General features: G+C 37.1%; 1 protein-coding gene across 12 annotated transcripts in view; it reads right to left on the bottom strand.

The window, feature by feature from the left end:
- Positions 1-27,672, bottom strand: part of FKBP5 (FKBP prolyl isomerase 5) — a 93,913-nt gene that overhangs the window by 53,328 nt on the left and 12,913 nt on the right. For 2 of the 12 annotated variants that reach the window (XM_029242708.1, XM_029242709.1), the window contains exon 3: positions 18,120-18,150. The exons of 3 other annotated variants lie outside the window; for them this stretch is intronic. The gene's annotated coding sequence lies outside the window, so the exon portion shown is untranslated. Of the gene's footprint in view, positions 1-4,350; positions 4,465-5,457; positions 8,332-18,119; positions 18,151-23,912; positions 24,129-27,672 lie in introns of those variants that run through there. 7 more of the 12 variants (XM_029242705.1, XM_029242707.1, XM_029242712.1 and 4 more) reach the window with 6 other exon arrangements.

Below are 27,672 nucleotides of genomic sequence, written 5' to 3'. Positions count from 1 at the left end.
GAACGTTGAAAACGTCCTTTTCCTACAGCCATATTCTTGACAGAGAATTAAGAGCTTATCAGGTGATCTGATAAAAGAAATGACAATATATCACAGTGAAAAACAGGACAGGCTTTCAAAATGACAGACCCTAGTCTGAGTCCTAGCTCCAGCAATATCTGTTTGACATTTGCAAACTTAAAGTCACTGAGCCTCAGTTTCACATCTGTAAAATGGATGGAGTTTTTGTTCATAGGGTTACTGTGAGGCATTAATGAGATAACAAATGTTAAGAGATTAGCACAAAGTCATAACTTAAAAACGTAAACATTTATCATGATTATTACTGGGTCTTTTATAGAGCCACATTTTTCATTTCCTGCTCAAAAGTTCCTTTGGAATGAGGTTCTTCCCTACCATGGCATTCCAGGCCCTCCACAACATGATCCTTACCTATCTTTCAGGTCTAGCTTCCACTATTTTCTTTCATGCAGCTCATGCTCTAGCCAAACCAGACCAATTCTTCTCCCATAACAAGTCCCGTGCTTTCCCATCTCCATGCTCTTGGTCACTCTTTTTTAAAATCCCCACTCTTGGGCTTCCCTGGTGGCACAGTGGATAAGAATCCGCCTGCCAATGCAGGGGACATATGTTCAAGTCCTGGTCCGGGAAGATCCCACATGCCGCAGAGCAACTATGCCCGTGCGCCACAACTACTGAGCCTGTGCTCTAGAGCCTGCGAGCCACAACTACTGAAGCCCGCGCGCCTAGAGCCCGTGCTCCGCAACAAGAGAAGCCACCGCAGTGAGAAGCTCGTGCACCTCAATGAAGAGTAGCCCCAGTCGGCGCAACTAGAGAAAGCCTGCATGCAGCAACGAAGACCCAACACAGCCAAAAATAAATAAAAATTAAAAAAATTAAAGAAAAATAAAATCCCCATTTTTCCCACTCAAATGCTACCTCCATCTTACCAAACTTGACCTTCTATTTTATAGTTGTCTGCCCTTTTCTGTACTTCCTTAGCCCTCCCCTTGATTTGTTGTCTATAATACATTCGGTAAGACAACACACTTGTTGTATTTAAAAGATCCTTGAGAGCAGGGCCATGCTTTGTCCATATTTAGATTCCTTAGAATGCCTCTACCTTTTAGACTGGAATGACAGGAAGGTCAAGGAATCTGGAGCTCCTTACAAGCTGTTTAATGTGCTTACTTTAACTTCTCTAAGCTTTTTTCCCTACCTGTGTAATTAGAATAAAAATAATATCTACTTTCACAGAGTGATCTTCTGGATTAAATGGTATAATGTATATGTTAAAAGTATACTATTCCAATGTTAACTCTTTTTATTATCATCAGTCACCTAAATGACAGACACCATGCAAGGCAAATACCAACAGGCTAATCAACAAGACAAAACAAAACACACCTTGCTGTGCTACCATGATGAATTCCATACTGCTCTCCTGGTTGAGCAGGGGAAGACAAGAATTAATCACTTCTACAGCTATTCAGTATTGGGCTAATAATGGACATAAGGCTCCCTAAGTCACCTGTGGGACCCTCTTGCCTACACAGTTAAAAAGTGCTATTTTACACTTGTGAAAAATGTCTTACTGATACAACTGATAATTAGACAACTAAATATAGTTGATATAGTGTTTTAAATCATTTCCAACTGACCTAAATTTACTTCAGTGTCAACAAAGACACAAATCAAATTTTGCTGTGACCCCAAATCTTCAAAGAGAACACCAAAAACCAGGGGCTTAGCCCTTTGCTTTATTTTCTAGTACACTTTATGCCAAACACAAAAGATCCAAATGCTTGGCTCAGGATAAGGGAAAGGCCAGAACAAAGCGTTATCAAACAAATAACAACAAAAATTAAGTACCTACTTGTTGTGTGATGCTGGGCAAGATAATTAGGGAAATTAGATGAACAGGGTTTGTTCCCAAATTCTAGTAACCTACCACTTATAAAACACTCTCTGATGCATAGAAATTTGCAGGAGCCACCTCAAAAACAGAGGGAAAAGATCTTTTAAACACTCTGGAGGTGTTGGACCGTATCCCTGGAAAAATACATACACACAGAAAAAATTTCCTGGTGCTTTACAGGTACATAGACATCCATCAGTAAACCCCTGGGGAAACCCTGGAGTAAATCAATAAACAAATTAAAACCACCAAATGAAAGGTTATTAGGGAACAGGACAGCTACACAGTCTCAAAACATGAACATACAGATTACTTATTATTAAAAAAGGAAAAAGGGCTTTCCAGGGGAGTGATCTGACAAACCTCCCCCTTCACACAAGTGATCTGCATTATGACCAAACTCTGCATCTTCTATATTAACACAAACCAGTATCAGTGTGCCTCCTGATGTGATGTAATGGGAAGCATACATGTGGTATTCCTACCAGAAACATTTAACCTGAAACTAATCAAGAAGAAAAGACAAAATTAGGTTGTGGAACATTCTACAACTGGCCTAGACTCCTCAAAATGTTAATGTTATGAAAGACAAAAAAAAGTTAAAAAAAAAAGAAAAGGGGCCTGTTCTGGTTTAAAAAAGACTAGAGACACAGCCACCAAATGCAGTGTGTGATCCTTGGCTGGATCCTGGATTAGGGGGAATAAAAATTTATAAAAGCACATTTTTGTGAGAATTAGGAAAATTTGGAAAAACAGACCATATATTACCTTATTATTACTGTATAATGTTAGCCTTCTGGAGTGTGATATAGCATTGTAGTTTTATACAGAATAATATCCTCATTCTTAGGAGACACATGCTGAAGTATTTAGGGGTGAGGTGCCATGATGTCTGCCACTTACTTTCAAATCATTTGAGAGAGAGCATGTGTGAGCACAAATATCACCAAAAGCTAAAAACAGAGCATTCAGAAAGCATGACTACAACACATCCAAAGGCAATGCCTTTCTTTTGAATGTTTGTCATTTGTAGATCAGCTAAACTTTTAAATGAAAATACTGTCAATCAAAAAGCATTTTCTTTTGTTCTAACCTTCCCCTTTGGAAACAATGGCTTGCTAAAATTTAAATAAATAGGGAACTTGTATAGGTTGATTTGCAAGCTTTATAAATCTCATTTGATAAAGGAATTTGCTCTTCATTTTCGGTTCTAACACTTGAAGGGATACAAATAATCTTTGTAATCTCAACGATTCTGACTAGTATGGAGTCCATGTGAAAAGAGGTAGCACGAATTAAATTAATTAAAACACAAAGATAAAAACAACACTAAAACTTTGTTGAACTTTCAAAGGCAGATAAATCTGGAAGAATAAAGAGATAAACTGAACATTCCAAGTACTTCCCCTTAATTCCAGTTATACCATTTGGGGTATAGATTTTTGTAAGCAAACAAAACAAATAAAGAAAAACTTCTTCCTTGATCTAATGTTACATGAAAAAAGGCTGTAAGAACAGATAATTCCTAAAAACCTGTAAGACACACTAAGAAAATTTCACTTTTTTCATAAGAGAGCCTTTTCTTCGTTCCCCTACCCTAGGTTTATTCTGGATTTAAAATCACTCTGTAGCTATGGATATTAATCTATGATAAAGCTCACTGTCCTGAACTGTCCAAAGGGGGAAATTGCTGCCCAGAGCCTCAGAGAGGGAACACACAGTTCGTTCTGTTATGGACATGCCAGATAAGCATGCACTCTCCAAAGTGCTGGTCAGCAAACACCTGAGACGTCACAGAAAAATGAGACTAAGCTTAAAATTTCATCAACAGTGTACTGAAAACTTCAGTTAACATAACTAAATTGTCATATTCCCCCAAATGAGAAATCATTTTAAAGGTTTATCCACTAATTAACCATGTATATTACCTACTGTTGTAGTTGTTCTCTTTGTTAAAATATAGATATCTTGTATCACAGATTATCCTACTGTCTAACAGAAGAGTTTTCAGAAAGAAGACAAGAAAGAATATAGGAACTGGCTACTTTGTTAGAAACACAGAAAATTACAAAATTACAGCAGCACTCTTTCTAAGTACCATAGATGTCTGGGCCATAAAGGCTTTCAGTCTCCTAAAACTAAAACACAAAAGAAAGAGAAAACACAAGGAAAGGCTTGTAACTGAATGCAGTATAAGTGCATCCTAATTTTGAAAATATTCATGTAAGGACTAACTGGAAAGCCCTCATTTACTTTCAACCCCAGGCCTCTATCAAACATTCAAGTCCAGTAACACAGGAGTGTCAGGAGTAGTTATCTATTTGTAGGCAAGACACACACAAAAGAGAGATATACATGCATGCAGAGGAAACGAGATCAAATATAAAGACAGACTATATGTCTATATGAAACTGCACACTGTATTTATTCACCTACTTTCCCCCAGTTAATTTGCTTCCTCCATACCGGGGTGCGGAATGGGGAGACGATGAACAACGCTCTTATATATGCTCATACATTTACGTTTTCTCCTTTAAAAAAGAAACCTGCAAGAAGATATACAAAGAGCCAATAAGCATGTGAAAAGATGTTAAACATCCTTATTCATAAGGGAAATGCAAGTCAAAATCACAATGAGATACCACTTCACACTCATGAGGATGGCTATTATCAAAAAAGGAAAAATGACAAGTGTTGGTGAAGATGTAGAGAAATCAGAACCCTCATGCACTGCTGGCAGTAATGTGAAATGGTGCAGCCTCTGTGAAAAGGTTTGGTGGTTCCTCAAAATATTAAACAGAATCACCATATGATCCAGCTATTCCACTCCTAGGTATGTACCCCAAAGAAGCAAAAACAGAGACTCAAACAGATACAGTAGTAGTAGTCACAAAAGCCAAAAGGTGGAAAAACTCCAAGTGTCCATAAACAAAATATGGTATGTGTGCAATATGTATTATGTTATTATTAAAATGAATATTATTCCATAAAAAGGAATGAAATTCTGATACATGCTTAACATGGATGAACTGGAAAACATTATGTTAAGTGAAATAAGCAAGACACAAAAGGACAAATATTGTATGATTCTACTTATATGAGGTACTTAGAATAGGCAAATTTATAGAGACAGGGACTTCCCTGGTGGCACAGTGGATAAGACTCCACACTCCCAATGCAGGGGGCCCGGGTTCGATCCCTGGTCAGGGAACTAGATCTCACATGCATGCCACCACTAAGAGTTTGCATGCCACAACTAAGGAGCCCGCCTGCCGCAACTAACACCCTGCACAACCAGTCAACCAACCAAATAAATAAATAAATATTTAAAAAAAAATTATAGACACAGAAAGTAGAATAGAGATTACCAGGGGCTGAGGGGAGCAGAGAATAGAGTGGTTGTTTAATGGATATAGAGTGTCTTTTGGGGAAGATGAAAAAGTTCTGGAGAAGAGTGGTGATAACTGCACAACAATGTGAATGTACTTAATGCCACTGCACTGTACATTTAACCATGGTTCTCTCTTTAGCTCTCCTACCTTCTCCTTAATTGAGGATACCTTCTGTATTTCCAATGCAATCCCAAAGTGCTGAGTCGAGCTTCCAGAAGTGATTATTGTATCAGTTCTTCAGGGACCAAAGACTCTGGGATGTCCAATCATGAAGACTGGAGAGGAAAGAGAATCCTAAATGGAGCTACCCCTTGATTGCTACAAATTATTTCCTCCTTTATTGTCTCCCTCAGATACATACGATGCTTTGGTAAACTCACTTTCCTTCTCAGTAATTAGTGAAGAAAAGCAAAGTTCATGGACCAAATTTACCGTTACTCCTGTCACTAACCCTGTTTACTTGGATGAATTACTGTTCTTAAATAAGTAGGAGGCAAAGAGTTATATTAGCATTAAAACAAAACAAAAAAAGGTCTAGAAAATATTAGACCATCCAAATGCCAAGGGCTGAAAGACTAAGGGATCAACTTCCCCCACGATGGCAATGGAGTGACAGAAAAATCTGCAAAGCTCTGAGCTTGAAAACAAGAAAAGGTGTATCACTGAACTAGAACACAGATGAGATCAGCCAGAAGGAGAGAACAAAGAAGAGCAAACTGCCTTCTGAACACCGACTGTAAGAACAGCTCTTCCAAAGGGAACCTGGTCAGCATCACAAAGAGCAGAGAAATTAAGTAGAGCCCCACCTGGGGGACAGAGCAGACGCTGTGTTCAGATCAGTTAGGCCAGGTAGGTTTCCCTCCCTCCCGAATGCACAAGGTGGCTCCCATTTTTTTCTATGAACATGTAAGAATTTTCTTTACTCCTGGGGTTCGGATGTATCACCAGAATATACGTGTTATTAATCTTCTTTCCTTCATTCCTGCAGGGGCCTTAACATCCTGGTCCTTAAATGCTGAAGACAAGTCTTTGAGGATCTCAGGAAAGTTCCTACTAATATTTCTTTTCCTTCACTGTCTGTCCTCTGCTTCTAGAAGTCTTATTAGACAGACTTTGGGCATCTTGGTTCTATCCTTCAGGTCTCCTAAACATGTTTCTGGGATAAATATTAGAATTACCTGAGGGAGACGCAAGAGGGAGGGGATATGGGGATATACGTATGCATATAGCTGATTCACTTTGTTATACAGCAGAAACACAACATTGTAAAGCAATTATACTCTAATAAAGATGTTTAAAAAACAAAACAATAAAGTACAGCAAAGAACCAAGAAAAAAAAAAAAGAATTACCTGAGAAGCTTTAAAAAGCCACTGATGCCTGGACCCACTCCCAGAGAGTCTGGATTTAACTGGTCTGTGGTCAGGACATCAGTGTTTTTAAAAAGCATCTCAGATGATTCTAATATACACACAGGGTCCAGAAACCACCTCAATTCCATCTTTGCCTTTTTGCTCTATATTCTAAGAGATCTTCTTTGATGGAATTTCTAGATCACCATTTGGTTGTCAGCTATGCCCACTATGTCATTTAATTTGTTCAAAGGATTTTTAAAATTATTTATTTCTATATACTCTCTTATTATCTGATTGCTCATTTTTTCTTAGCATGTCTTTACTTTATGGATGCAATTACCTTTCAAATATTTCTGAAGATTCTACTTACAATAAAATGGGACATCTCCTATGAATAAGTGTTTGGCTAAAAAGTTTTTAAGGAAAATAAAATGCTGATTTTACGTATCCCCTAGCATCTCCCAAAGGCACTGGCCAGTGGTAAAGGTTGAGAAGTTAAGAAATGGAAAGGAGAGAAACGTAGCATACTGTGAATGTAAAGTATAAGGGGAATGTATAAGATGCAAAATGTGAGAATTTTGAGATTTTACTAGGCTTACAAAGGGAAACAGTAAAATGCTTTGGTGGAAAGGGGAGTGGAGAGCAAAGGTTTAAGAACAAGAAAGAACTTGACAAGCTTAAATACACAGGGAAAGAGTCACAGGGAAACAAAAAAAGTAATGATTCAAGAGTAGGAAGAACAAAGGCATAGATTTGTTCATCAATTAAACATTTATAGATTGCTTTTTTTTTTGAATTTTATTTTACTTTTTTATACAGCAGGTTCTTATTAGTTATCCGTTTTATACATATTAGTGTATACATGTCAATCCCAATCTCCCAATTCACCCCACCACCACCGCCCCCCCGCCACTTAAGTTACAGCTAAATTAATGTGGCTAAATAAAAGTATTCTAAAGCTTTTCCTCAAGAGGAATGTTTAAATAAAAATTATCAAATTCATACTATAAAAATATTATGCTGTCTTTGAAAAGGATGAGGTAAATCTAAAGAGAATCACTGAGCTAAGAGTCTAAACACCAAAAACATCAAAACAACTAAACTGAGAAAGGATTTTGTAGATGTCCATCCACTAAAAAAGAATACCATTGTAATAAATGAAATGTATTGTTACAATGCATAGTGCCCAGTGATGATTTGGTTCTCCCGGCTGTAAACAAAACCAACATCACTTGAGGATGTTACAAAGGGATAATACATGTGGTACAGACAATGTGGTATATCATAATTGCTTGCAGGAACCAACCACGTTTCCCAGTTATTTATAGATTTTGGTGTGTAGAATCATTTTTTAGAGCACTGGCTTACAATTATGCAAATATTACATATTACATGCCAAAATGTCTTTTTCATCACTGTTCTTCCTTAGAGTTAAGACAACTAAACTTTGGAAATATTAATACGGAACAGGCGAGATCTTATCTATTCCAGATAAGCAAGCTTCTAATAATGACATGAAAGTTGGAACAACATCCAACATGGACTATTAAGCGAATGGCAAGCTGCAGAACAATTTGTAGTATGATCCTATTTTTAGGAAGAAAATGGTGTATATTTACTTATATATACAAGAAAAATATATTTAACCACAGTTAAAACAATGTTACCTCTGGAGAATGAGATTTAGGAGTTTCAGAAGGAATTTTCACTTATAAAATTTTTTATCATTTAAATAGTTTAACACTAAGTATATATTACTTCCATGATTTTTTAAAAAAACTTAGGACAAAAAGACGAAAACACTTCACAGCTGCACTCATCAGGACTTATTCTTTCTGTTCAATTTAACTCAAACATTTTGGAGTGCCTCCTATGCAGAGGAAGCAAAATCTGGTTGAGCAGAGTTCATGCTTGTGAGACATCCAGAAGGCAGTCAGAGACAAGGCCTGCGCTCAGGAGAGAACTCTGGGGGACAGTACACATTGGGGCGTGACCAGATTCTACATGGAATTAAGATAAAAGTACACTTCCAGGGCTTCACTGGTGGCGCAGTGGTTGAGAGTCCGCTTGCCGATGCAGGGGACACGGGTTCGTGCCCCGGTCTGGGAAGATCCCACATGCCACGGAGCAGCTGGGCCCATGGGCCATGGCCGCTGAGCCTGCGTGTCCGGAGACTGCGCGTCCGGAGCCTGTGCTCCTGCGGAGGAGAGGCCACAACAGTGAGAGGCCCGCGTACCGCAAAAAAACAAAAAAAAAACAACAAAGAAACAAACAACAAAAAAAGTACACTTCCAGTTACTGCTAAGAAAGTACAACAGTGGTTCTCAAACTTTTAACGTCCCAGCCCCACTTCTGATTACTAGGTCTTGTGGCAGTACAGATGAAATAATTTCCATCTCCCTGGAACTTACATTCTGGGAAGGGTAAACACAGTAGGAGTGAGCCTCCATTCATGTTTTAATAGAAAAATTAAATTTCTACCTGTGCTACAGTGGTAGATTATTAACTTGAGTTGATTCATTAGGGTCAAACAGTTTGATTCCAAGTCGGCTGGTGATTTCTAAGAACAGGCCAGCAAGGTAACATATGGCAAAGGTCTGTAAACATGGTATAGGCAGAGAATGTGTCCTATTTTTTTTTTTTAAAGAAGATGTTGTGGGTAGGAGTTTACTAATTAATTTATTTATTTTTGCCGTGTTGGATCTTCATTTCTGTGCGAGGGCTTTCTCTAGTTGTGGCAAGCAGGGGCCACTCTTCATCACGGTGCGCAGGCCTCTCACTGTCGTGGCCTCTCTTGTTGCGGAGCACAGGCTCCAGACGCACAGGCTCAGTAGTTGTGGCTCACGGGCCCAGTTGCTCCGCGGCATGTGGGATCCTCCCAGACCAGGGCTCGAACCCGTGTCCCCTGCATTGGCAGGCAGATTCTCAACCACTGCACCACCACGGAAACCCATGTCCTATTCATTTTTGAACCCCCAACACCTAGTGTAAATGGATGGCATATAAGAGGCAGTTGATAAACGCAAATGAATTGTGATTTTCAAAAGCAACTGATATAAAGACGGTAAAATAGCAGACACTACAAGGAATTAGCACTGAAATATCATTACCAGTTGACTGTATTTCTTCTCTAATCTACTCTGAAAAATCTAATCTGGAGAATTACACCGTACCTAAGTGCTCAACTATGAAAGTAAAAATAATATTCTGTTCTAATCAGGGGTGGTAATCAAGAAAGCCCTAGCATAATTAATACATCCCTGAAGTGCACTGTAAGTGTATGTCTATGCATACATACACATAACAGGTTTATCTTATTAATTATATCAGTTTGACTTAAACATGGGCAGTCAAAAACAGAGCACCACACCTAGCTGTCAATCTCTGAGTATACACTAAATAGCAACTGGAGGAAGAGATGGCTCAGAAAGCTGGACTGCAGAAGGAAGAAACCTAGGATAAAATTTTTGTATAGTACTGCATTCCTCTTATAGTTTCATTAAAGCACTATAACATAAATTAAGCAGGTTTAAAACATGGCTTCACTCTGTTTCCCAAGGTCCATTATATGTCCAGGAGTAAAACTGCACAAGAATAAACTGCATTTTGTGTCTGTGATCAAATCCTTAAATACAGAAGGAAAAAACCCTTGGCCACCTTAAATCCCTCCACAAAAGTATGGAAGGAGGACAGGGACTGAGGAGAGAGAAGGGAAAGAGTGCTGCTCTCAAGTTTGACGACCAGAGCCTCTGCCTTGGCACTGGGTTTTGAGAATAAGGGGATGTTCCATAACAGGAGAGACTCCTGTTTGGGGAGAAGTCTGGGGGGAAACTGAATCTATAAGGCTGTAACACATCCTAGGCAGGAAGAAATAAGGAAAATTTATTTTTGATGTGACCCTGCCATCTCCCAAACCCCTCCATTCTGAGTTGGTACCTCCTCTGCATGCAGATCTAGTTATTGAACAGTGAAGTTTGTTAATATGACTTATTCCTTCTCCTCAGGGTCAGGGTTAGGGTTAGGACCTTCCAAAGTGACAAATTAATCTCATAAATTAATCCTGTCAACTAGATAAAGATTTGTCTACCTGCCTAAGTAAACACCCTTTTTGGAATGACTCATATATTCCATATTTCCAGAACAAATTTCTCATTAAAGGGTATATATGAGAGAGGATTGAACCATGCCTAAATTTAAACTCAAATCCACTGGTAACTAGCTCTGGAATCTTTGGCCCTCACTCAGTTTCTCCATCTGTAAATTTCAGGGGGGTTAAGGTTTATTCCAACTCCAATATTTAGAATTACTTTTTAATGAATAAGTACATATTTTACTTTATAGGACAATGAAGTTTGATATGTGGAAGGGAAAACAATTCCCAAGGAATGGAAAAAGCTATTCTGGTATCACAGAGTTCACTTTCTACTGCAACCCTGTGGCAAAACATTATTCTGAGGTTTATTCCCTTAGATATTTTCTACAGCTGCCACAACAACTGTCACCAGCATAATGGCTTAAACAATACGCACTTATTATGTTACAGCTCTGGAGGGCAGAAGTCAGAAATGGGTCTCACTGGGCTAAAATCAAGGTGTTAGCAGGGCTGCATTCCTTCTGGAGGCTCTAGGAGAGAATTTCCTTTTTTCCAGACTCTAGAGGCTGTCCACGTTCCTAGGCTCATGGCCCCCCTTCCTCCATTTTCAAAGCCAGCAATATTGTATCTCTCTCATCATTCTTCTATTAGTCACATCTCCCTCTGGCCACAGCTGGGAGAGTTTCCCTGCTTTCTTAAATTTCTTAAGAATCCATGTGATTATGTTGGGCTCATCTGGATAATCCAGGATAATTTCCCCACCTCAAAGTCTTTAACCTTGATCATATCTGCAAAGTCCCTTCTACTCTGTAAGGTATCATATTAACAAATTTCAGGGATTAGGATGTGGGCGTCTTTGAGGGGTCCATTATTCAATACTATCTACCATAGATACCTAGTCATCCAAACAATATCATAAGAATTTCTCCCAAGCCTAGAATTCTGTTGACTTCCTCCATTTTATACTTAGGGCTCTTTCAACATTCTTTCCCCTCTCTCCCTTTATTTATCATCCAGTTGGATTACAGTGTTCTAATATGACAATACAATTAAATCTAACATTTGATCATTATTATTCTAAAAAATTCTTCAGAATTTCAGAAAGCCCAAATTGGAACATTTATTCAGTTTCTCGATTTTGTAATAAGTTAAAATTATAAGTAAACTTGATATATACAATGCAGGTTTTCCCACCTCATCAAACTTAATCACTGACAAATTATTTTTAAAATTATTCTGAGTCTATTATGTGCTTCTGAAATTTAAACAGCTTGCTATAAATGTTGAAGAACACACAAGTACATTTTTTAAACAGATTTGGTGACAATACAATAAACTTCATATATTTAAAGTATACAAGTTGTAAGTTTGTATGTTTTGACATATGTATATATTATCCATAAAGCCATCACTACAATCAAGAAAATGAATATATTTGTCACCCACAAAAGTTTCCTTGTGTCTCTTTAAAATTCATTCCTCTCTGGCTCACGTCAGAGCAATCTCTGATTTGCTTTCTGAAGAGTCTGTATTTTATAGAATTTCATATAAATGGAATAATGTCTTTTTTCCCTGACTTCTTTCTCCTACTGTAATAGAGAATAAAATACATTGTTGCATGTATCAATAGTTCATTCCTTTTTATTGCTGAGTAGTATTCCATTGTACAGAGACAGTGCTAAATGTTTGCCTGTTGATGCACATTTGGGTGATTTGCCTTTTAATGCACATTTGGATTGTTTTCCATTTTTGTCTATTACAAATAAAGCTGCTATGAATATTTGGGTACAAATCTTCATGTAGTCATATGCATTCATTTCTCTTAGATAAATGCCTGGGAGTGGAATGGCTAAATCATAGAGTAGGTGTACATTTTAGGTCTTTAAGAAAGTAGAAAACTGTTTTCCAAAGTGGATGTACCATTTTGTGTTCCCACCAGAAGTGTGTAAGAGTTTCAGTTGTTCCACATCCTCATTAACACTTGGTACTATAAGCCTTTTTAACTGAAGACATTCTAACATGTATGTAGTGGTATCTGTGATTTTAATCTGCATTTTCCTAATGACTAGTGGTGTTCATCATCTTTTCATGGGCTGATTTGCCATCCATGTATCTTTGGTGAGCTGTTCAAATCTTTTGCCTATTTTTGACTGAGTTTTCTTATTATTAAGTTTTGAGAGCTCCTTATATAATGTGAATACAAGCTTTTAATCAGATAATGTGATTTGCGAATATTTTCTCCCAGTCTGTGACTTGTCCTTTTATTCTCTTAAAGGTGGCTTTCAAAAAGATGTTCTTAATTGATACAGTCCAATTTATCTTTTTTCCTTTATAAATCATGCTTTTGGTGTTGTACCTTAAAAATCTTTACCAAACCCAAAGGCAAACATATTTTCTTCTAAAAATTTTATTGATTTGGGCTTTACATTTAGGTCTATGATCAATTTTGAATTAACTTTTATATATGATATACGGTGTGGATTTAGTTTTTTGTATATGAATCTCAAATTGTTCCTCACCATTTGTTGAAAAGACTAAAATTTTTTCCATTTAATTGACTTGGCACCATACTCAAATTAATTGATATTTTCCATTCTATGGGTCTGTTTGCTTATCTTTTTTTTAATTTATTTTTTTGCGGTACACGGGCCCCTCACTGTTGTGGCCTCTCCCGTTGTGGAGCACAGGCTCCGGACACGCAGGCTCAGCGGCCATGGCTCACGGGCCTAGCCGCTCCGCGGCATGTGGGATCTTCCCAGAACGGGGCATGAACCCATGTGCCCTGCATCGGCAGGCGGACTCTCAACCACTGCGCCACCAGGGAAGCCCCCAACCTTTTATTTTTAATCTATTTGTATCTTACTACGTATCAGAGGTTTCTTGTAGGCAACATGCAGTTGAGTCTTGCTTTTTTACCAAATCTATTAAGCTCTGCCGTTTAACTGGATTGTTTAGATGGTTTATAGCTAATATAAGTATTGATACAGTTTGGTGTAAACCTAACATTTTGCTATTTGTTTTCTATTTGTCATCTGTTCTTTGTTCCATTTTTCCTCTTTTTTTTTTAAGATTTCTAGATTTATAGTTTTTATCAAATTTGGAAATTTTTGACCATTATTTCTTCAAAAAAATTTTCTGCACCCCCTCCTCTCCTTGAGACTACAATTATGCCTATATTAGGCCACCTAAAGTTGTCTCACAGCTCACTGATGCTCTATTCATTTTTTCCTAGTCTTATTTCCTTTCTGAGTGTTATTCTGGATAGTTTGTATTGCTATGGCTTTAAGTTTACTAATCTTTTCTCTTGCACTAATTTGTTGTAAATCCCATGTAGTTTATTTTTCATCTTGCACATTGTAGTTTTGATCTCTAGATGTTCAATTTACGTCTCAAATGTATTTTATATCTGCATTTAACATTCTCAATCTTCCCTCTACTTTCTTGAATATATGGCATATAGCCAAAACTGTTTTAATGTTTTTGTCCACTAATTCTATCACTTGTGTCATTTCTGGGTCAGTTTCTATTTTTTAATTTTCCTCCTCATGGATTGCTTCATTACAAGTCTGATGCTTTTGACTGGAGGCCAAATGTAAATTTTACCTTGGTGAGAGCTAGATATTTTTTTCCTCCAGTTTTATTGAGATATAATTGACATATAGCACTGTATAAGTTGAAGGTATACAGCATAATGGTTTGACTTACATATATCATGAAATAATTTATCACAATAGGTTTAGTGAACACCCATCATCTCATATAGATACAAAATTAAAGAAATAGAAAATTCCTTGTGATGAGAACTCTCAGGATTTACTCTCTTAACAAGTTTCCTATATAAAATACAGTAGTGTTAATTATATTCATCATGTTGTACATTACATCCCTAGTACTCATTTATCCTATAACTGGGAGTTTATACCTTTTGACTGCCTGCATCCAATTCCCCTCCTCCTGCCCCTGCCTCTGGTAACCACAAAGCTGGTCTCTTTTTCTATGAGTTTGTTTTTGAAGTACAATTGACCTAAAACACTATGTTAGTTCCTGTTACACAACACAGTGATTCGGTATTTCTATATGTTTCAAAATGATCATCACAATAAGTCTAATGATCACCACAATAAGTCTAGTTACAATAGGTCACCATACAAAGATATTACAGTTATTGACTATGTTCCCCACACTGTACATTTCATACTCTTGACTCATTTTTTTCTGCAACCAGAAGTCTGTACCTCTTAATTTCTCTCACCTATTTCTTTCTTCCCCCTATTCCCCTCCTCTCTGGCAACTCCCCATTTGTTCTCCGTATCTATAACACTGTCTCTGTTTTGTTATGTTTGTTCATTTGTTTTGTTTTCAGATTCCACATGTAAGTGAAATCATGTAGTATTTATCTCTCTCTGATTTATTTCCCACAGAAAATATACCCTCTACATCCATGTTGTCCAAATGGTATAAAGATCACATCTTCTTTAACCTTTCATCTACTGATGGGTAACTAGGTTGCTTCCATATCTTGGCTATTGTAAATAATGCTGCAATGAACATATGGGTACACGTAACTTTTCTAATTAGTATTTTCTTTTCTTTGGAAAAATACACAGGAGTGGAATTGCTGGATCATATAGTAGTTCTATTTTTAATTTTCTGAAGAATCTCCATACAGTTTTCCATAGTGGCTGTACCAATCTATATTCCCACCAACAGTGCACAAGGGTTCCCTTTTCTCCACATCCTCACCAACACTTGTTATTTGATAATACAGTGCTAGATATTTTTGCATAACTATACACATTGAGCTTTGTTCTGGGATGCAGTTAAATTACTTGGAAACAGTTTGATCCTTTTGAGACCTATTTTTAAGCTTTGTTAGAAAGGATCACAGCAGTCTATAGTTTAGGTCTACATTTGCACCACTGCTGGGGCAATACCCTCTGAGTACTCTATCCAATGTTCTGTGACTTATGAGGTTTTTTCCTATGGCTGGTGGGAACACAAACTATTTTTAACCCTGAAAAAGAATCAGGGATTATCCCCTCTACTCCTTTTGGGTGGTTCCTGGCTTCAGGTAGCTTCCATACAACATAAGTACTAATTGTTACTCATATGAAGACTTAAGGGAGACTCTCTGCAGACCTTTGGAGTTTCCTCCTTGTGCAGCTCTCTCTTCTCCAAACTACAGTCTCCTTGGCCTCCAGCTCTGTCTCCTCAACTAGGGAGACTGATGGGCTCCGTCTGGGATTCCCCTCCTTATGCTGCAGCCTAGAAACTCTCTCCAGGCAGTAAGCTAGGATAATTGTAGGGTTCATTGTTTGTTTCTGCTTTCTTGGGAATCATTGTCCTGTGCTGCCAGTTGGTCAGTATTTGAAACTTTATATAGTATTTCTGGGGTTTTTGTTTGTTTGTTTGTTAGTTATGTGATTACAGCCAAGAGAGTAAATCCAATCTCTGTTATTCCAACTTGGCCAGAAGCACAAGCCCACAAGTATATTTTTAAGCCAGAAAAAGGGAGACACAGTAAAAAGACACAAGTACTATGAATGGAATTTCAAGTGGCAAGAAAATATCTTAGAAAATAAACATTATCTAGAACTAATTTTGACAGTCTGAAATTTGAAGGATATAGTTTTTCCACGACAATACAAAAGTCAAAGCCTGTAACTGACAGTAAATATCTCTCTCCTAAAATGGCAGGTACTTGATCTTAAGACGGCAATCAAAACTATGATTTTGTGCATATTTCTGGAAATTTGGATAATTGTGGTATCTCATTTTTTCTTTAATCTATGTAAGAAAATGATAAGTTTAAGCCTTATAAGAATAAAAACATTATGATTTTACATTTCTAAATGCCATTAATAAATATACCACAATTTTTAAAAATCTGAGTTAAAAACTGTTTTCCCCTTCCTTTGATTAATTCAACTAAAAAAATACATTGTTAATCATCTTAATACTTCAAAGTCACAATGCTACAAAAAAGTTGGCTTGTGGTTGACACTGGTATTAGTCTTTAGCAGGTCTATAAAACTTGCTTTTGTTTTGGAACAAACCTCAAATGGACACCTATTATATGGAAAAAAATAATAATAAACTGAGATTTTAATACTGCTTCAACTGGAAAGAAAGCCCCCAAACTTTAGAACATGCAAACTCTGTAGCGGTACTTACAAACAACATAGGAAGAGCAGGCTGTCACCAAGTTACAGGGCTTGTTTCTCTGTGTGTCTATTTAAACTTTTAACTAGCCTAGCACCACCTGCAGATCTCTGCCCTCAGCATATGATTTCATAAGAAAACAACATATACAGATGCAAAGAAATTGACAGAACACAACAAGGGAAGAGAAGGCCATAAAGAGCTCTACTTGGATGACTCCCCCCGCCCCAAATCACCTTCCATCAAAGTGACTTCTGTGGCTCAGACTGCATTATCTGGCTCCTTGCCCCTATGCTACTCAATCACAATTCTTTCCATTTCTCAATGGCAATTATACAGACTAGCCAGATTCCAAAAATTTCACCTAAGTGTTCTGAGGAAAGTCTTAGTTAGCGTGTGAGGCAGGGCTTTTAATGGAGAGTGAGAAGGCAAAAAAGAAACTGAAGGAAACCGGCGACAGAAAGGAGCATTCATGGAGCTGAGTGTTAAATCTGAGACTGGCTCATTCTAACCATAACGTTATGCCCCAGCTCTTCACTTTCATACATTCTTCCTGGAAAGTTAGGTAACTCTGGTTTGTAGCTACAGAGCTAAGAGTTGTCTCTTGAGTTAAAAAAAAAAAGTATTCTATTGGCCAAAACTTAAACTTTTAAAATTATAAATATTATATAGTTATATATTACAGAAAGTTTGAGAAATAAAGAAAGGAGAAAAGAATTCACCATAATCCCAACATTACAATTCAGGAGGCCTTTTTTAAAAAACAGACTTTATTTTTAAGAGCAGTTATAGGTTCACAGCAAACAGAATAAAATAGCCAAAACAACCCTGAAAAGAACAAAGTTGGGAGGACTCACGTCATGGTTCTAAAACTTACTACAAAGTGACAGTAATCAAGACAGTGTGGTACTAGGATGAGGACAGACACATAGATCAATGGAATAGAATTGAGAGCTGATAAATAAACTCTTACACTTATGGACAATTGATATTTGAAAAAGGTGCCAAGACAATTCAATGGGAGAAAGAACAGACTTTTCAACAAATGGTGCTGGATCTCCATATGCAAAGGATTACAAAGTTGGACACCCTACCTCACACAATATACAAAAAGGAACTCAAAATGGACCAAAGACCTCAGAGTAAGAGCGAAAACTATCAAACTCTTAGAAGAAGACACAGGGGTAAATCTTCACTGACCTTGGATTAGGCAATGTCTTCTTACGTGAAACTGAAAGCAATAAAAAAAAATTTGATAAATTAGACTTCAAGAAAATTAAAAACTTTTGTGCTACAAAGGACACCATCAAGAAAGTGAAAACACAACACAATAGGATGGGAGAAAAATTTTGCAAATCATGTATCTGATAATGAGACTGTATCTAGAATATACTAAGAACTCTTTTAACTCAATAACAGAAAATAACTCAGTTAAAAAAGGGGCAAAGGATTCAAACAGACATTTCTCCAAATAAGATTTACAAATGGCCAATAAGCACATGAAAAGATGCTCAACATCATTAGTCATCAGGGAAATACAAATCAAAACCACAATGCAGTACTACTCCATATCCACTAGGATGGCTATTAGCAAAGAGATAATAACAAGTATTGACAAAGACGTGGAGAAGGTGAAACCCTCATGCATTGCTAGTGGAAAGGTAAAATGATGCCGCTGCTTTGGAAAACAGTCTGGCAGTTCCTCTAAAAGTTAAAGTTATCATTTGATCAACAATTCCAAGAAAAATGAAAACATGTCCACACAAAAACTTGTACATGAATATTTGTAACAGCATTATTCATAATAGCTAAGGAGTAGAAACAACCCAAATGTTCATTAGTTAATGACGGATAAACAAAATGTGGTATATCCATACAGTGGAATATTATTTAGCAATGAAAAGCAATGAAGTACTGATAACATGCTACAACATGGATGAACCAAGAAATATTATGCTAAATGAAAGCCAGACACAAAATGCCATATTTTGTACAATTCCATTTATATGAAATGTCCAGAATAGGCAAATCTATAGTGACAGAAAATAGACTGGTGATATTCTAGGGTAAGGGGGAAATAGGGAGTGACTGATAATGGGTATGAGATTTCTTTGGGGGTGATAAAGTGTTCTGAAGTAGAATAATGGTAATAGTTGTATAACTCTGTGAATATACTGGAAACCACTGACTTGTACACTTTAAAAGGGGTGAATATTATGCTATGTGAATTTTATTTCAATAAATCTATTCTATTATCCAGCTTTCTATTATTCTATTAAATGGATGGACCATAATTAATGATATACATTGCTTCCAACTTATCTATTCTACATAACACTGCTGTGAACAGTTTTGTGCCTAGGCTTTTACCATATCATATAATTAAGGGTATGAATTCTGTTAGTAGGAATCGTGACTTACAACATAGCAGCTGTATGATCTCGGGCAAGTCAGTTAATTTCTTTGTGCCTCAATTTCCCCATATATGACATGAGGTTAACAGTATTCACACCTCTTGGAATTCTGAGAATTAAATTAAGTAACGCATGTAAAGGGCTCTGCGTGGTGCCTGCCACATAGTAAACTATCAACATTAGTGGTAGAGGTAGCTAATAATTGTTATTCTAGTTTGTGCTATTTTCTGAAGATGACTTCCAGAAGTGATATCACCACCTCAAAAAACATGGACATTTATATGCCTGAATACATTCTGCCAAACTACATTTCAAAAGGGGTGCACTAGTTTTTGGCACTAGTAGTAAATATATGAGAGAACCAGAGTAATCATGCCATCATCAACATTATGTTATAATAAATTTGTTTTGTTAATTTAATAGGCATCTCACTTTAACTGTTCATTTTTGCTGCTTTTGGTCCTTAGCAGCTTGAAACCCAAGTTTTCTAATTATCATATGAATCCTGCATACCTGGAGCATCTACTGAATGTGAAATCTGTACAAGACCCTATACTGGGGGCTACAATGGAAACTGAAAATGAGTAAGGCCAAGGATTTTGTGTGAGGTAAGGGAAAGAAACATTTTTATTCAAAGTAACTATGATTAAGTATAACCGAGCTATGAAGTATTTACGAGGGTAGGGAAAAGATAGCAGTTTATAAAGGTTTATAAAGTAGAGAAAAGACGGCAGTGTTTGAGCTCGTTCTTGAAGGGTGGGCATAATTTCAACCGGCAAGGGTGTGGCAAGAGTAAAATCAAGGCTGGTAAAAGAACACAGCACATTCCAAGACTACGCAGCTTGAGTACAAAGTGGCTAGGGGAGGGAATGGTGACAGAACAAGGTACAGGGTGCTCTGGGAACACAAAGAGGACCCTCTAAAACAGAGCCAATGACCATGGGAGCTGAGGAGGACAGTTTCTCCCAGGGCAAACAGCATGCAGAAAAACACAAAGACACAAATCATCGTGACCCATGCAGGGAACTGCACGTAATCCAATTTAGCTGAAGTGAAGTGTACATGTGGGAAGGAGGCCGATGATGCTAAATAAATAGGCAGAGGCCTGACTGTGAAGGACCCTGTGTGCCAGAATAAGGCATTTGAACTTTATTCCAAAGGAAATAGAGAACTGAAGCATTTTAAAGAAAAGAAGTGACAATCAAACTGACTTCAAAAAAATTTTTCTCTGGCAATCCTCCAAGAGCTTCCCATCTCACACAGAATAAAATCCAGTCCTTCTTATGCTTAAAACCCTACATGCCGGTCAGTGGCTATCTCTGAAATTATTTCCTATTGCTACTCCTCTCACTCACTCTGCTTTTGTGACACTGGCCTTCTTGCTGTACCCTTCAATATACCCCTACTCAGGGCTTCTGCACTTGCTGTCCCCTCTGCCTGGAACTCTTGCCCCAAACAGCTGCACAGTTTGCTCCCTCACTTCCGTCAGGTCTCCGTTCAAACACTTTCTTATCAGAAAGGCCCTCCCTATTACCCAATATAAAAGAGCAAGAAACAATGGCAATCAATCCTACCATTCTTTTCCCTCCACTTACCACCTGGCACATGTATTTATCTGTAAGTTTCCCATCTCTCTTTACTAGAATATAAGTTCCAGGATGGATCCTCTCAATTACCCTGATATAGGAACTGTTATTAGCATTTCCAGATGGTGAAATTCAGGTGCATAATATTGCTACTGCACAGTGGAACAAGGCAGAATGACTCCTGAGCCTGCACTCGAACCATTTCACACACTGACTCAAGTGAAGTTGCAGGTTCCTGGCTTTGATTCTAGATTATTTCCAGTGACTAGGCTCCATCCAGACAAGCACCAAGAGAGTGTACTCTAAATTCACGCTATGTTCTTCTAAAAAGGTATGCATTCTTATCATTTGTTATTAAGCCAAGTTTCAATCGCCAGGAAACATTTTTTTTTTTTTTTTTTTTTTTGTGATACGCGGGCCTCTCACTGTTGTGGCCTCTCCCGCTGCGGAGCACAGGCTCCGGACGTGCAGGCTCAGCGGCCATGGCTCACGGGCCCAGCCACTCCAGAGCATGTGGGACCTTCCCGGACCAGGGCACGAACCCGTGTCCCCTACATAGGCAGGCGGACTCTCAACCACTGCGTCACCAGGGAAGCCCACCAGGAAACATTTTTAAAATGAGCAGTTAAAATGCACGAGGTATCTGGACTTTTATCTATTCAACTATAAGCTGTACTTTTTCTTGCTTTAGGTCCACAGATATTAAAACAAGATGAAAAGATTTTATGAAACCAGAAGGAACATAGCACATGACACCAAAACTACTTTTCCAAGAGCTTTTTTCAAGTATAATAGTCAACTTCAGGAATAAAACTAACTCCATCTTTAAAATATTCACACCAAAATTTTCTGAGGTATTACACAAAAGAAAGGACATGGTGGCTACCTCGAAAACATCCAGTAAACACAGTATCATATGTAGAGAAAAAGAATGAAGGTGAGATCCCAGTAACATTGCTCCTGATTCTTTTCCTACTCCTCAGATTACCTACTTCTTCCTTCCTTGATTATTCTTTCATCCCATCTCCTATTATTGCAAGTATCTCTTTTCAAAATGCAGTTTTCAGTCAACAGCTTTTCCCCTGTCAACCACTTCATACCAGAACTCATCCACTCTTAATTTCAAATATGGCCTCTATTAAGATAACCTCCAGATCTAGTTATAATTTCTCCCTCTTCCCTTCTCCTGTTTTTAATCTCTCCCAAATTGCCTGGCTATAGATACTCAATACTTCAGGACCCTTTTATATCCCTATTTTTTAAAGAAAATCCACTTTTTCAAAGTTGGCTCCTTCTCCATTTACTTTATCATCTGTATTGTCTGGCTATTCTCCTATAACTTTAATTTTTCTCCATTTAATCAACAGGACCTGCCAACTGTTCATTGTGTTTCCTACTATCTTACTTTCCAATTCCATAGCTATCACCACATTCTGGGTTTTCTTCCTTTCCTTCCTGAGTCACCACAGCCCTCCAGCTGACCTGCCTACCTCCAGCCTACTCCCTTCTATTCATTCTGTACATACTGCCAGTAAACCTCTCTCACACGGTACACACCCCAGTTCAAGGACTTAAAAGAGTTCCCCAGCATAATAAAACTAAACTTCTGAAATCAGCACTCAGGTCCTTCCACCCCTCCAGACTGTCACTCATGAACGTTTAGCTTAAACATACTAAGGAGACAAAACCCTAGAAAACCAACAACTTGATCTTCCACATCTGGATCAGTGCAATGCACACTACAGGTCTGTAGAGTACAGTCCACCATCTTTCACTTGACTTCAACTACTTATGTCAGGCAGTGGGAATATATGACTTAATCCATCATCTTCTGACAACTCAAATTACCATGAGGATTCATCTTCAAAAGCTGAACGCTTCTAATCCACAAAATGGAAGTATGTAGTTATCAAAAAATAACACCTCATATCCTTAAATGAGAGTGCAAAGTAGTATACTATCTTTAAAGGTGAATTTTCCAACATCTATAAAAAGTGTAAGTGCAAATATCCTTTAGCCCAGCAATAGCACTTCCGGGAAATTACCTATAGATATTCTCACAGAAGAAAACAAATTATATGTGGAAGGAATATTAAACACTGTTGTAATGGTTAAAAAAAAAGGGAGGGAACAACTGAAATTTCCTTAATTGACTATTATTATATATCTCCACAATGGAATATTATGCAGCAATTAAAAATAAAGAAGCAGGACTTCCCTGGTGGCACAGTGGTTAAGAATACACCTACCAATGCAGGGGACACGGGTTTCAGCCCTGGTCCGGGAAGATCCCACATGCTGCGGAGCAACTAAGCCCATGTGCCACAACTACTGAGCCTGCGCTCCGGAGCCTGCGAGCCACAACTACTGAAGCCTGCGCACCTAGAGCTCATGCTCCGTAACAAGAGAAGCCACTGCAACGAGAAGCCCACGCACCGCAACAAAGAGTAACCCCCACTCACCGCAACTAGAGAAAGCATGCACGCAGCAACAAAGACCCAATGCAGCCAAAAATAAATAAATAAAAATTTTAAAAATAAAAAAATAAAGAAGCAGTTATATATGAATTGATAGGGAAAGATGTTTAAGAATGGCATGAAGAGGGGAAAAAGCAGGTTATACAACAGTGTAAATTACTATTCTATTTGTATGAAAAAATGCATACACATTTGTAAATGGAAGAAAATATCTAGAAAAAATATACCAACCATTAATAGTAGCAAATTCTGGCGAATGGGATTCAGGGGAAGAAACAAGGGATTTTTACTTTTTGTACTGTGTGTGTGTGCATGTACATACACACATATGTATCTTTTAAAACAATCGATTTATTCAATTTTCATTTTTAAAAAAGGGCAGAGCACAGCAAAGACTCTTAACTTTGGATGAATATAATTGATCTTGATTATCCATAGTGCAGGAAATATGAGCTACTCAAAGTGCTTAATGAGAAACTCATCCATTCATTCAGCAACTATTTATGGAACACTTACTATATGCCAGGCATTGTGCCTGATGATACTGCCATAACCGTGAACAAGACAGACCTAGTCTTTGCTCCATTTTTCCTGTTTCTCCTGTAAGAACCACTCTGATTTCCAGGTCTGTGTTCTCATTATGCCTATTATGCCTACGGTTTCCCATAAAATAGAAACAATTAATAGAATAATTATATCAAACAAAAACAAAGGCTTTAAATATTATTAACTCCTATTTCCTTCATAATTAATTTAAAAAGTTAACAGAAACACAATTTGTGAAAGAACAATCGAACAAGCACCATTTCAAATAAACAAAATTTAGAAAGTAATTTAGATGTTAAATAAAATTTAAGGGAAATTAGCTAAGAAAATTCAAAAGAAAAAACATTATAGGAAATTTTTATTTTCTTCATTGATTTATATTTACTTACTAAATTCTTCTACAATAACCATGTACTATACAATAAGAAGGAAGTAAAAGTTGTTCTTGAAAAGAACCCTCTGTTGCAACAACAGATCAGCTACTGCCTAAAGTCCAAGCCCCTAACCCATTATACCAGGCCGTTTATGGTCTGGCCTTGTCGAGACCCCTTGTTTTGTCAGCCCAGAGCCCATTCCACCCTCTGCTGCAAACAGCATTCTGGGACTTTCCACTGGGGAATCACTGCTCCTCACCTCCTGGGGTGGGCCCAATCCCCAGTCTTTGCCAGTCAGAGCTTTTTATCCCCTTGGCCACCCCAACAGTTCAGAGGTGAACACATGACCCTAACAGATCCAAATCCAAATCAATCCTGAAAAGGGGCTAATTTTAATGAGGCTATTCAAATGATTATAAGTGCTGACATATAATACAGCTAAGTTTCCTAAAAGAACTTTGTAATAAATAGAATTCTCATTTAATGTGGTCCCTGAGTATTCTGTGTGACTATAACTTCAAATCACAAAACTGGCAGTGAAAACAGTCATAACTGATCGCTTTTGCTGAAACAGAACAGCAACAAAAATACAATATTAGAAAATTCCCATTTCTAAAAAGCTATTAAAACTTGATGCTGTCTCAAAGAATGTTGAAACCATATAAATCACATCCTGTTAAAATAGTTAAGTACAGAAACAGTAAGAAAATACAGGTTACGCAGCATGTATGTTAATCACTTATCCTCTGACAGAAATCTTTTAAACAACTTCAAAAATAAAGCTCCTACAGGTAGTATTTCATGAGGCACCTAAAATGCCACAATCCTAAAACAAACAAGCAAAACCCCAAACCCAAGCATTTGAAATATATTTAATTTTTAAAATAATTTTTATCGGGACTTCCCTGGTGGTCCAGTGGGTAGGACTCCACGCTCGCAATGCAGGGGGGCCCAGGTTCGATCCCTGGTCGGAGAACTAGATCCCACGTGCCACGACTAAGACCCGGAGCAGCCAAAATAAATATAAATAAATAAATTTTAAAAATCACCTTTATTAAAAAAAATAATAATTTTTATCAGTTAACCATTTTCCTTTCAACACTAAGAAAACTATAGAGTATATTAATAAATTACAGGGGAACAAACTTCAATGCAATATGAGAAAATAAAACTTAACCATTAGAATTTCCTAAGAGTGAAATGGACTGTCTTGTAAAACAGGGACCTCTCCTTCCCTGGAACTAAAACTAAAACCAAAGCTCTGTAATTCTCTGAAAATAAGATATCCTTGAAGAATTCAACTGCTGTGCCAGCTGTTTTATTTCTTGAGAGTATAGCTGAACACATATTATAATCCATTGCATTTTTTCTAGCATTGCACAATTTTCCTGGCACACAATGTGCATACTGTATTTATTATCATATTTAAGCATCTGACAGCATTGTTATAAGAATCCATATTATTCTCTAACTAAATGCACACATAAATTTTTCAGTCTTCAAACAGCCATGGATTTCAGTAGTTAAGTATCATATATATTTTTTCCACAAAGTCTAAATACAATACATTTCCTGAACTTTTAGCTTTCAGTTTCCTGTTCGTCAATGGTTACAATTCTAGAGGCAATACATAAACACACCCTAGCCATGGTATTTCCACTCCTGACAACAGTGGATGTGAACTTAATATGACCAAATACAACTACAGTGCATATAAATGGTATATCACAGCTAACACAGCAATAGCAGGAATTAAGCTATAAAATGGAAATATAAATTATATTCCTTATTAAGAATTCACATAACCTCCTTTTATAACTTAGAACTCAGAAAAAGTTTCTCTCCCATGAAAAACTGATAAGCTTTCTTTATCAGACAATAACTGTGAAACCCATCCTGTTTCCTTTTTTCTCCTGCTTGCCAGGAAGCTCAGAGCTAAATTTAATGTTCAAATACAGAAAATATTTTGCCTCAGATTATTGCTGTAAAGATTTCTTTCCACTCCCTCATCCTGCTCATTATTTCTCAAGTGATTTATGCTTAATTTCTGACTTTGTTTTTAATGTTTCTTGCCTTTTTCGTTTTAATTACAAGCTATCAAATCTTTTCAATGAATAGAGAGTATACAGAAACAATATAAAAGATATCTTTACATCACTGAATAATCTGTTAATCCAATTTATATAAAATGGGGCTTCCCTGGTGGCGCAGTGGTTGAGAGTCCACCTACCAATGCAGGGGACATGGGTTCGTGCCCCGGTCCGCGAGGATCCCACATGCCGTGAAGCGGCTGGGCCCGTGAGCCATGGCCGCTGAGCCTGCGCGTCCGGAGCCTGTGCTCCGCAACGGGAGAGGCCGCAACAGTGAGAGGCCCGCGTACCGCAGGAAAAAAAAAAAAAAAAAAAAACCAATTTATATAAAATGTAGGTCCTAAAATGTATAGTTATTTTCCCCTTTCAAAGTTAATTGTTTCACATAATTCATGATTCACTTTTAGAAGTCACTGGCAAGTCTTCCAAATAAAAGACTCATAAAATGACACAAGGATCAAAACAAATTACTAAATGAGGGACACTAGATTAGGAGGATTAGTAATTTTTAAATGTTTTTAATTTACTAACAAAATTGGTCTGGCAAAGCTAGATTGTCATAAAAAATTAACTCACATAAAGTGTACTGAAATCTTATTTACTGTTATCAGCATTTTAGATGCAAAATAGACAACAGGTATAAAAATATTTAAATAGCCTAGGAATCTTAAGAAAAGAGGGAAACTCGGTCACACTTGTTTAGAAACTACAGACACACACACATATTAAAATATTCAGTATATGGTAATACCAAAAAGTTTGTTAAGTGGAGATAAAATGAGATATTAAGAAAATGAACAAAAACAACACGAAGATGAAAAGAAACTACAACCCAAACTGACAAATCCAGCCGAAAACTAAACAAAAATATACCATGAATTAAACAGAAAACCTAAGCATAGTCATATTAAACATGGAAAAGAGAAATGAGCACATTTTGTAACAAAGACTACGGTCTACAAGAATGCATAATATTAAAGCTCTTCACTTTTAGAAGCCATAAATTTAAAAAAAGAAAATGATAATAAATGGAAGAAGACAGCCAAATAATTTATATAAGAGTTACAAAAACCAATTGTTCCTTTCTCTCTCAACATATGAGAATTGCAAGACATACCCAAATAAGTTAAATTACAAAAAACTTAATATTCTAAGGATGAAGTTAACAGCAAAATGTATTACTATATAAATTACTATATAACTTATATAGTATTATTATATACTATATACAGCATAGTATTAATATATACTATATTTATGCTATAT

The sequence above is a fragment of the Monodon monoceros genome, unplaced genomic scaffold, assembly GCF_005190385.1.
Source record: "Monodon monoceros isolate NGI ecotype Baffin Bay Population unplaced genomic scaffold, NGI_Narwhal_1 Super_Scaffold_3, whole genome shotgun sequence".
In the NCBI taxonomy this organism is placed as follows: Eukaryota; Metazoa; Chordata; class Mammalia; order Artiodactyla; family Monodontidae; genus Monodon; species Monodon monoceros.
This window is presented reverse-complemented; position numbering and strand designations above follow the sequence as displayed.